This window comes from Mus caroli, chromosome 4 (genome assembly GCF_900094665.2).
Source record: "Mus caroli chromosome 4, CAROLI_EIJ_v1.1, whole genome shotgun sequence".
Lineage (NCBI taxonomy): Eukaryota > Metazoa > Chordata > Mammalia > Rodentia > Muridae > Mus > Mus caroli.
This window is the reverse complement of record NC_034573.1, coordinates 7,626,250-7,638,434: the sequence shown is the minus strand read 5'-3', so window position 1 is coordinate 7,638,434 and position 12,185 is coordinate 7,626,250. Positions and strand designations below refer to the sequence as shown.

Genomic DNA, 12,185 nt, shown 5'->3' with positions numbered 1-12,185 from the left:
AAAACAAAGCAAGCTCATTTCCTCCTGGTGTGCTTGTCCAGATAGGGGATTACCTGGAACGTAGGAAAGACGGGAGGTGCAGCAAGAGCTTGACATGTTCCAGGCCCCAGCGTTAATCTCCAGCACCTCAAAACTAAAGAAATAGTAAATAAAACGCAACCTGAACATATCTGATTCAGTCAAAGACCGGCAAGACAGTTCACCTGGTGAAAGCATGCTGCCAAGGCCGACAACCTGCCTTTGATCCCTAGGGCTCACATGGTGGAAGGCAAAATCGACTCCCAAAGCCGCAGCCGCATGCAACTGAGCAAATACTGTTTAGGAGGTAAGAGCAACACTGTACAACAGTTAACCAACCTACACCAATGGTCCTGACCACAGCACAAGACCCCGCTAGACACAGCTGCTTGGTAGAAAGCAGGAGTGCACAGAAATGCTATACAGATGTCTTTATGATTGCTGGCCACATGCTGGACCCCTGATCTACAACTCAGCCCCTAAAGTTATTTACTTTGTTTTCATTTCTTTAACCAAGGAGCAAACTAAACTGACTGAATCCTCACTTTGTTGGAGCTCTTTGCTGTTGATTTGAGACAGTCTCCCTGTATAGCTCAAATTCTCAATGTAGCCCAGGCTAGCCTCCAGCTCATGATTACCCTGAGTGCTAGACAATAAACATCTACAAACAGGATCAATGAGACTAGCAAAATGCTGCAAGCTTTAAATGTATTATCTGTTCAAAAGGTAAGACGAACATGTGGAGAGCCTTTTAGAGCCTTTTAGGGACCGCTTGGCAGGAGTCTGACATTGGCCAAGGACAAGGAAATGGCTTCAGGCAGGAATCTGACACTAGGGCATAATAAGGAACTAAGTTTCGGCAAGAATCTAACTTTAGGCTGTAAAAGGGAAGTAGGATAAGGCAGGAATTTTAGTCTTCAGGTGGAACTAGGCTTCAGGCAGGATTTTGGGCTTGGACGAGGAAGTGGGCTCAAGTATTTTGGTCATTATGACAAGTCCTTTTTAACAACTGACATGGGAGTAATCACTTCGCTTGCTGCTTTGTTAGTAGTTCCTTATGGTGCTGCTTGCTGAAAATACTTGCATGTAATTAAAATGGTATAAAAAGTGGGTTAGAAAATAAAAATTTGCCTTCAGTCTCAGAATTGACTGGGGTCACACTACAATGTTGTCTGTCTTTTTTCTTTTTAATCCTCACTCCTGGGCTGGAGAACCTGTTGACTGAGCAGGCTTGGACACAAACAAACAAACAAAGGAATAAAAGCTGGGTGTAGTGTTTACAAGCCCAGGGATAGGGAGAGCACAAATTCAAGGCCCCACTGGGCTATATATAACAAGACCTTGTATCAAGAGACAACATGGGCTACTGAAACGACTCAGACAATAACGTACCTGTCATTCAAGCATGAAAACCAGAGTTCAGCTCCCCACCACCCATATATGCAAGCTTTTAATCCTGGCAGAGGCAGGCAGATCTCCGTGAGTTTGAGGCCAGTTGCAGGACAGTCAAGGGCTACATAAAGAAACTGTCTTTAAAAGCAAAACAAAACAAAAAACTGGATAGGCATGGCAACCTACCTCTAATCCCTAAATTCAGGAAGTAAAGACAGGGGATTCCCAGGGTAACTGGCTAGCTTAGATTAGCCCAATCTGAGAATTCCAGGTTTAGTCAGAGACCTTGTCTCAGTAAATAAAGCAGAGATCAATAATGGAAGAAGACAGAACACCAATTCTAACCTCTGTACACATGCAGCCACCCGCACAGGTTCCCTCAGTAAATATGAATGTACAGCATGTAATATACACACACAAAAAGAAAAGGAAAGCAGATTTCTAAATATTAACATAGTACACTTAAAAAAGAATGTGTTAGACAAAAATACATAGTCTGTAATTCCTATTGTGCTGATACTTGGGAGCCAACACAGATACTCCTAAAGTATAGTACTCTACCTCAAAGTTCTGTGAAATAAAGGGCAATCTCAGAACAGAATTCCTTCTCTCATCCCTAAGGACAAGGAGGCATTTCTCTACATATCTGCACCATACTTTCTATATCTCCCCTGTTTTCTCACTGTTAGGAACATAATTTTGTGCAGCTTGGAATAATGTAGTGTTTGCAAGACAGGAGCCAATGATAGGCAGCTCAGAAGTGAGCCAACCCCAAAGCAGGCGTTGATATGCTAATTAGCTAGGTAAGGGGTGGCAATGATAGGCTAATGAACCAGCCCTTAGCTGTGACCCCTGACTACAGGAAACTATGCCCAATCTAGCAGTGACCCTAGGAAGCACTACTGTGCTCCTGAGACATGGCATCTCAACCCTCTGTGCGGCTATCCATCTGCAAGGGGACTTGGAGACTGGCCACTGTGGAACTGACTTCAGGAAGCTGAGGCAGGAGGATTACAACAAGTCCAAGGTCAGTCTGTGCTACAAGTAAGATGGTGACAGAAAAACCAAGGGTTAAGGGTTAACTAGTGCCTGTTCTAAGTTACTGTATATTGTGTAAAAATAGTTTTTCAGGCTATGTACGCCTTCTGCAAGACTCCAGTTCACAAGCAGCTTCTCACTCAATCTTGAAAGTGGAAACACCTGCATTCCTGATATCTCTGGGGTCAAGCTCCACAAAAACAAATAATAAAAAGATCAAATGAGTGACAAGAAAAGACAGTATAAAACAGAGCTGTGTCAGGTTTGGTGGGCACATACTACAGCCCTAGCAGTGACATAGATGGATCAAAACTTCAAGGCCAGCTCAGGCTAACCAGTGAGATCCTGTCTCAAAATTTTAAAATGAAATACTGAAGCTGGAAGAAATGGTACACACCTGTAATTCAAGCACTTTGGGAAGCCGAGACAGGGAGATTACAAGTTGGAGACTTCATGAAAAAGTAAATAAATTAAAAAGCAAGGTTTAGGAGGTATGTCAGTCTTTGTGCTCACAGGTGAGTAAATAAATTAAATAATAAATTAAAGTAAATCAATTAAAAAGCAAGGTTTAGGAGGTATGTCAGTCTTTGTGCTCACAGATGAGTAAATAAATTAAATAATAAATAATAAATTAAAGTAAATCAATTAAAAAGCAAGGTTTAGGAGGTATGTCAGTCTTTGTGCTCACAGGTGAGTCAGCACTAGGGGATTAGACACAGAGCTGTCTTTGGTCCCCAGGAAGGCTGGGACCAAAGGTAGTTAATAGCCTGGTGACCTTTGTGCTGAAATCAGGACACCAGACTGCCCCAGTCCCTTATCTGGAGTTTGTTTGCCTCAGTCAATCTATAAGGCTATCTTCCCCCAGACCCCTATCTCCAGGCTGCTTGTTCAGTTAACACAGAACCTATTTTATAGAAGATGTCGTTGTGCTGTGCTAACATACACCTAAAATGAACTCTCGGGGTCCGCACGAACACTGGCTACCGAGACGGGTCGAACTGAACTGCTTCTGCCTTTTTATCTTCTGCAGATCGACACTCTGATTGCTGTCAGAGAGATCTTTGAATATTATAATTTCACTTTTCCCACACTGATCCTCACAAAAGCAGATTCAAAGCAAGTGAACAAGTCTAAACAGATTGCTAGGGAAGGAAAAGGTTTTTGAAAGGCCACGTGGATAACATGTCTTACAAAGTTTTATTAGCAAGGATTCAGAAAGTATGAGAAACACGGCAAAACTGCACTCCACTTAGAAAACTGCATGTCACAAATGTCCCTCAAATTAATCCAACTGATGGGAAAAGAATTTCTGCTCTAACATTAAGACACATGACACCTGGCACTGTAAATGGAGATGGACCCCAGTTCACTAGTCACACACACTCAGGGTCCTACTCACAAAGGGCCACACGGGAGCTCAGTAAGAACCAGTGGTGGGGTACAGGCCAGCCTCAGGATTAACAGGGCTGACTAGAGTGGCTTCTCTAACACTGAGGCTGGCGAGGAACTGAATCAACAGAATCCATGCGTGAAGCCTTCAGAAAGAAGGTGTTTCGGCTGGAAAACCACCCACCAGATAGGGTTGGGGACAGTGGGGGAGGCTGCACAAGGCCCTTCTGGTTTTACAGCTATTGAGGCAGCATGTACTACTGAGAGTTCAAAATAAATAACCCAGACTACGGACTCAGTAGTAGAACAAGTGTCTGAAATTCTGGCAGCCCTGGCAAACCCAGCTAAATAAAAAAAAATTAAATTTTAAATAGGACAAAACAGCTAAACAGACATTTTCCAAAACTAAAAATATGGAAGAAGTCATGAACATATGCTCAACATCATTAATCATTAGCAAAATGCAAATAAAAACCACTGATGTTAGACATGGTGGTGTAGCTTGTAATTCTAGTACTTGAGAGGCAGAGACAAGACCAGTTACATGGTGAGCTTGAGGCCAGCCTGAGCTGTATGAGACACTGTCTCAAGAGACCAATTAATCATGTATACTGAATTGATGCAAAGAACTAATCTACAATATCAGAACTAGTTACTAAAGCTACTGTAGGAGAGATGTGTTGTATAAGTAGATTTCAGCTGCTTTGTCATAAGAATTACCTGAGATGATCAATATGTGAATTTGCTTCACTACAGTAACCATCTTACTATAAGTATCCTATGACATCACACATGATACATGCAATTAGCTTTTTAAAAATGGTTTCTTTTACTTCATTTTGTTTACATGCACACATGGAGGTCAGAGGACAACTTTCAGGAGTCAATTCTCTCCTCCCACCACATGGGGTCAGGCGTCAAACAGCCTATCCAGCCCACTCAGTCATCTTACTGGCCCTAAAGCTTACTTTTTAAATATTTTTTAAACTGTGCCGTGAGGGGAGAGCCCACCTCAGTGGGGTTTTCCAAGCACTGGGGTGCAGAGGGAGGGTACCCACACATGTGAATTAGGAAGGACTGATTCATACAAATCGCCTGACTACTGCCTGTCTCCATGCAAGCCTCATCCATCTAAAAGGTGGTACTCCAGTCTCTTGAACAAGAGTTCTGGGTATTCCTAACTCGTAGCTTCAACCACACACAAACTTCAAAATGAGCTGGAAGGGTAAACAGGAGAGGCCAATATCTGAATTACCGCAGCCCTTTTCTCAACAAGACTGATCCCAGAACAAAGTTTAATATATTTATTGCATCCACACCAAAAATTTCAACAGTCTCTACACATAGATTGTTTTCAAAGCGTCCTTGTCCAGGGAACTAAAAGCTAGGGAGGATTATTTCCAATAGGGTCTTTACAACAGACGCATTCCATTTCCTCTCGCACTGGAAAATAACTATACACTTCCAAAATCATGAAAACTATTTAGTCACCAATCTAAATCTTCATAAAGAGGCCTTGAGCAAAAAAAATAACCTCCTTAGTTCTTAATTTTCTATGAGAAATAAATCATGAAGTAAGTTATACAACAGTTTACATGAGCTGGACCTGTACAATTTATCTGAGTGGATAGCACAGTGGGTGGAATCATAAGCGCCTGAGCCCGGCTCTCCAGAAGATGTAAAAACACAGCCCTGCAGCAGGGGGTGGAGAATCAGAGAAGAGTGGATCCCAGGGACTCACTGGCCAAAATGCTGACTACAAGTTCAGTGAAAAAAAGAAAAACTTTTCTCAAAAACTAAGGTGGAGAAGCTGGGGAAATGGCTCAGCAGTTAAGAGCACTGGCTGGTCTTCCAGAGGACCTGGGTTCAAGTCCTAGCACCCATATGATGGCTAACGGCTGAATGCAACCCCAGTTTCAGGGGATCTGACACCCTCTCTAGCCTCTGTGGACACTGCTCATAAGTGGTTCACAGACATATACGCAGACAAAACACACACACATACACACACACACACACACACAGGAATAAATGTAAAACAACAAAAGATAAAAATATGGCAGAGAGGCTGGATGTGGTGGTGATCACAATACTCAGAGGCAAAGACAGCAGATCTCTTCAAGTTCAAAACCAACCTTGTCTACTCAGGCCAGCCAAGACTACAAAATAAGACCCTGCCTCAGAAACACAACAAAATTTGAGAGGGCGCGGGGGGGAGGGTTAAAGGCAAGGCAACAAGACTAGGCACATAATCCTGGGCTAACAAGGAAAAGGGTTTACAAGTAACACTAGAGATAGTAATGAGATATCAAGATATCAAGACAGTTACAATATCTTGATCCATTCAAGTTGTATAACAAAATACCACAAACTGGATAGCTTATGAACAACAAAATTTTATTTCCTGCTATCCTGGAAACTAGAGATTCCAAAATCAAGGAATATTAAGTATCTAGAAAAGGCTGTATACATGGCTGGGTATCCTATGTCTTCAAATGGTGGAAGAGGCAAGGCCACTCTATAAAGCCTATTTTAAATTGTTTTTAGATTTACTTTATTTTTAATTTATGTGTATGAGTATCTGTCTACACCACGTGCATGCCCAGTGCCTGCAGAGAACATCAAATCCCCTGGAATCAGAGTTACAGATAGCTTTGCAACACCAGGTGAGTGCTAGGGATAGAACCCGGGTCCTCGGGAGGAGCAGTTGTGTTCACAGCCTCAGAGCCTTATGTGTAAACCCAGAACCTATTTATTATTAGAGCATAACCACATGCAGGAAGCTCTACAGTTTGTTTACAAACCACACCCTGAAGACTTGAGGGTGACGAGGGCAGGCATAAGTGCACCAGCCTATTCTCAACAAGTTCAGAAAAAGTACACATACATACAACGCACACAAGAAGCATATTTCATGAATATTTAGGGGCGTGGGGATCTTGCTATATGGCTCAGGTTGACCCAAAACTTTCTTCAGTCTCCCAAATGCTGGTATTCTAAGAGTGTATCACCATGTCTGACTCAAATAATTGGAAAATATAAATAGTAAAAATTTTAAATTTAAAAATACAACAAAAAACACATTCTTAACTATTAAACTATCAAATATCAAAAAAACCTACGTATATACTTACATACAGTTGGACATCATCAGGCTGTGGTGGCACACGCCTTTAATCCCAGAGGCAGGTAGGTCTGAGTTCAAGGCGAACCTGATCTACAGAGTGAGTTACAAAAGGCCAAGAATACACAGAGACCTTCTGTCTTGGGTAGTGAGTGGGGTGGATACAGTTGAACATCACAAAATGGTACATACATCGCCCAAGCGATGCTAACGAGAGCACAGACCTGTACTAACCTCTGCAAAGGTCAGCTGACCATTACCTACCAGAACAACGCGTGCACATTCCTTGTGACCAGCATCCTACTCCACATTCTCGTGTGTGGGTGGGAGGATTCATTCTCATGTATGGGTGGGTGGGTATGCGTACTCATGTTAGATCGCATATAACCTAAAACTTCATTAATAAAACACTGACATGTTCATACAGTGGAATCAACTTTTAAAAAGTGAATTAGCTAGACATGCTGGCATGCATGCAGCTGGGGCTGAGGTAGAAGGATCGTGACTTTCAGATCAGCCTAGGCTACACAGTGAAGACAAGGCTATCCTTTGTAAAGGCTGGGGAGCCAGTGATCGATGCTCGCCTGCCACTCTGGGTAGGGAGGGAGGGAGTTCTAAACACACTAACAAAAAGATTTCTGTTGTTGTTTTGTTTTCTTATGTACTTGTGTTTTGCCTGCACGTATGTCTGTGTGAAGGCTTCAGATCCCCTCGAACAGGAGGGGTTACAGACACGTGTGAGCTGTATGTGGGTGGTGGGAATAGAACCTGGGTCCTCTGGAAGAACAGCCAGTACTCTTAACCATTGAGCCATCTCTCCAGACAAAAAGATTTCTAAGATAACTTCTGTGAATACAAGTTCCTAGAAAAAAAGAAACGTCTTCAAATTGAACCTTCCACAAGGCAAATTTACTGACTAGAACTTCAATGACTACAGAGTCTAATTACAATTTATTTTAGGCTTTTTATTTTTTTATTTTTTGTTTTGTTCATTTTTGAGATCGGGCCTCTCTACAGAGACCTGGCTATCCTGGAACTCATTATGTAGGCCAGGATAGCCTCTAACTCACAAAGATCCACCTGCCTCTGCTCCTGAGAGCTGAGATTAAAGGAGTGCACCACTGTGCCCAGCCCCTTAGGCTATCTTTAACCCATCTGTGTAGGACCTAACATCTGGAGACTAACAGATAAAACTTTTTGCTATGCATTAACTTCATCATAGCCTAGTTTTCACTACCCAGAGGGTAAGCATCATCAGACAGCATCTGAGGCCCACAGCTGAGGGAGACCTCTCCACTCTGCTATGACTGCCTACTTAGTGGCTCCAATGTATTTCTAAAGTGCCTGGGCTTATGACTTCCTTTGTCCTGCTACTATAAAAACGTCATCAAACTGGTTCCTTTTTGGAACATGGAACTTGGAACACTAAATCTGTGTTCCCAGGTATGGTCACTCATATTTGGCTACAGAATAAACTATCTGTTATTCCCTTTGAGGTGAAAGTTATAATATTCATGCATCAACACTATTATAGTAAAAAGATATATAAAAAAATGCAGAGTGGTCAAAATGGCACAGCAGGCAAAGGTGCTTGCTACCAAGCCCCACAAATATCTTGAGTTTTATCCGCTGACCTGCACACACAAATATAAATAAATAAATATGTAAGTTAAACATTTTAAAATGCAGTGCAGCTAGTTAACTGCTATCTCCAGAAAATACAGACATAAAATTTTTAGTATCTGTGCTGACTAGTTTTGTCAGTGTGACAGGAGCTAGAGTGATGGGTCTCAACCTTCCTAATGCTGCAACCCTCTAGTACAGTTCCTCATGCAGTCTGACCTCCAACACAAATTATTTTCAATGCTACTCCATGATTGTAATGTTGCTACTATTATGAATCATAACATAAGTATCTGTTTTCCAATGGTCTCTGGTGACCTGCAACCCACAGGTTGAGAACTGCTGAGCTACGGTCATGAGAAACAACTGAGAAACTGCCAGTAAGATCCAGCCACAGGCAAGCCTATGAAGCTTTTCCTTGGTTAGTGACTATGTGGAAGGACCCAGCCCACTGTGGGTGGGGTTACACCTAGGCAAGATAAGAGTGCAGGCTGAGCAAGCCATAGAGAGCAAGCCACAAAATAAGCAGCACTCCTCCATGGCCGCTGCATCAGCTCCTGCCTCCAGGTTCCTGCCTTGAGGTCCTGCCCTGACCTCCCTCAGTAATAGAAGTTGACCTGAAAGTTGTAAGGTGAAATAAACGCTTTGCTCCTCTAGCTGCTTTTGGTTGGTGTTATATCACAGCACTAGAGAAGGAACTAAGATCACTGCAAGAGCCGCTACCTTTAGGGAAAAGACTAGACATCTAAGCATAAGGAAAGACTTAACTATACATGTTCCATGCACCATCTATTTTAAAAATCCACAAGTGTTTACTGTATTTTTCTCTTTAAGATCTTTTCATTATTATCATTTACATATGAGCACATGTGCCACAGTACATGCATAGAGGTCAAAGGATACCTCTGTGGAGTTGGCTGTCTCCTTCCACCTTTATGTGGGATTTGAGAAGTGATCTCAGAAGGCAGGCTTGCATGGCAAGCATCTTTACTGCCTAAGCCATCTCACCAGCCCTATTTTCTCTCTAGATGTCATATTCAGAATAGGCAAATCCTATCTGAGACAGAAAGCAGATAAAATATTGTGAAACTACACAGAAATGACTTTGTACACTTTGCACTATTTGTTAATGCCAGTCGTTTAATTTTGCATGTTAAAATGGTTATTGTTGTGTCTATAATAAAAAATTATTAATAAAATATCAAAAGCAATGAAAACCACATTACCTAAAGTGCCAACCACAATAGCATACAACACTAACAGACCAGGCCCAGGCTCCTCCATGCTCAGCAAGCCTTCTCTCCAACAGGGAATGTGACAGCTCAGCTCTGCCTACTCTTTTGAATGGAAATGTTCGTTTGCTAAGACTGTGCCACTGAAAGTCTGTCTATAGAAGAGAGCCATCCAAAAGATTTCGCAAATATGAATACATTTGTTAATATTATTCAAAAATAAAAATTCTAACATCTCTGAAAGGTCACAAACCTTGAGAGCACATCTAACAATTTCTAGGGACCCAATACTCATTTGAAAACCACATACTTAACTTCTCCACCAGAGAGACTTTATCACAAACTGTTCTGTTTAATCCTTCACTCTTAGGAAGGAAGGGCTGAGAGCGATTAGACAACAGACAGAAGTATTAATTCCCACTAATCTACTGGTACTTGTTATGATCAATGGTCTCACAGTCAACAGGAGGAGGGGCTGCACGGCTCCTGGGTAGGAGAGTAGGCGTCATCATCGTGAGAGGAAGGGGTGAGGGCCATATGCTTGCTCATGTCTCACAGCAAGCAAAGGAGGTTACTAGCATCAGCTGGCCCTCTCCTTTTCCATTTGTGTGGAGTGTAGGCCCCAGCCCACAGGACTGTGCTGCTCACACTCAGGCTGGATACTGCCTCTTTACTGGAAGCTTGAAACTCACTCACAGACACACTCAGACATATGTCTCCTAGGTAATTCTAAATCCAGTCAAGTTGCCAATGGAGATTAGCCACAGCAAGTAGAGGACAGTAGTTCATAGTACTTTATTATATATGAAGGCTGGGGGGGGGGGGGGGGGGAGTAGAGACAAGGAGCTAAAGTGCTAATTATCCTGACTTGATAAACACATACAGCATACATACACTGGAAGATCACACTGTACCTTATAAATATGTATAATTATGCAACGACAAAAAAAAATGCCAGGATTGGTTGATGGCTCAGTTGAAAACTTGCTTGACTCATACGCATCAAGCTGAGTTCAATCCATGTAGAAAAAAGCCAGGCACTGGAGGCCGGCGTGCTCCGATCGGTCGGAGCTAACTGCGGCCCGGCGTATGCCCCAGTCGAGCGAAGATGGTGGGCCGGAACGGCGCCATCGCCGCAGGCATGTGCGGTGCCCTCTTCATCGGGCACTGCATCTACTTCGACTGCAAAAGGCGGAATGACCCCAACTTCAAGAACAGGCTTCGAGAACGAAGAAAGAGACAGAAGCTCGCTAAGGAGAGAGCTGGGCTTTCCAAGTTACCTGATTTAAAAGATGCTGAAGCAGTTCAGAAATTCTTCCTTGAAGAGATCCGGCTTGGTGAAGGGTTACTAGCACAAGGTGACTGCGAGAAGCGTGTGGACCACCTGACAAATGCCACTGCTGTGTGTGGACAGCCTCCGCAGCTGCTGCCAGTGTTACAGCAGACTCTTCCACCATCAGTGTTCCAGATGCTCCTGACCAAGCTTCCGACCACTAGTCAGAGAACTGTAAGTGCTCAGAGCTTGCCTGACGATGATGTGGAATGAGCCAGATACCAACAAGATAAAATCTCAGTAAAATATTTTAACAGTTAGCTTGGAAGCAGGTCAGCTCTGGGGGAATAAGGGCAAATTATGCTGTCATGAACTGTCCCACACTGACATCTGCCAAAGCGAATATGAACTTTGGTAGACCCATTGTCTGTTCTATTTATTTTTCCAGTTAAAAGTATTTTGATAGAGCTTTCCATTTTATAAATACACTGAGTTAACCAAAATATCGTGGATTTCCATTTGTTCTTAAGACATGCAATTCAAATGTAAATACAGTATTTACAATTCAAATGTAAATACTACTTAGGTAGAAACTCGTGGTGATTTTAAGATTGGAAAAGAATCTGAGGAAGAGTTGAATAACGCACATTCTAAAGACTAGAACATTTTATTGTATGTTGTAAAATTGGGTAAAAATTTGTGTTTGTGAAAACTGAGCATTAAAACCTTACAGAGACCGTTTCTTGTTTACTTTAAAAAAAAGGAAAAGAAAGAGAGAAAAAAGCCAGGCATGGTGGGATATGTTTGCAATCATAATGCTAGAGAGGTGCAGACACACAATCTTGGGGCTTGCTGGACAACTAAACTAGCTCTTCTGGCACTCAACAGATCAGTGAGACCTCTGTCTTTAAAACAAAAGTGAGGGGAAAGTAAAGGAAGTGTGAGAGAGTGAGAGAGAAAAGAAAGTTTAAATAAGTTACTTTTTTAATGTTTAAAGAGATGAGCCGGGCGTGGTGGCACAAGCCTTTAATCACAGCACTCCGGAGGCAGAGGCAGAGGCAGGTGGATTTCTGAGTTCGAAGCCAGCCTGGTCTAC

The 12,185-nt window shown here is 42.5% G+C and overlaps 1 protein-coding gene and 1 pseudogene across 2 annotated transcripts in view; one reads left to right on the top strand and one right to left on the bottom strand.

Moving 5' to 3' along the window:
* Nucleotides 1–12,185, bottom strand: part of Rad54b (RAD54 homolog B) — a 69,952-nt gene that overhangs the window by 39,343 nt on the left and 18,424 nt on the right. The gene's annotated exons all lie outside the window — the stretch shown is intronic.
* On the top strand, nt 10,699–11,592 carry LOC110292542 (annotated as a pseudogene).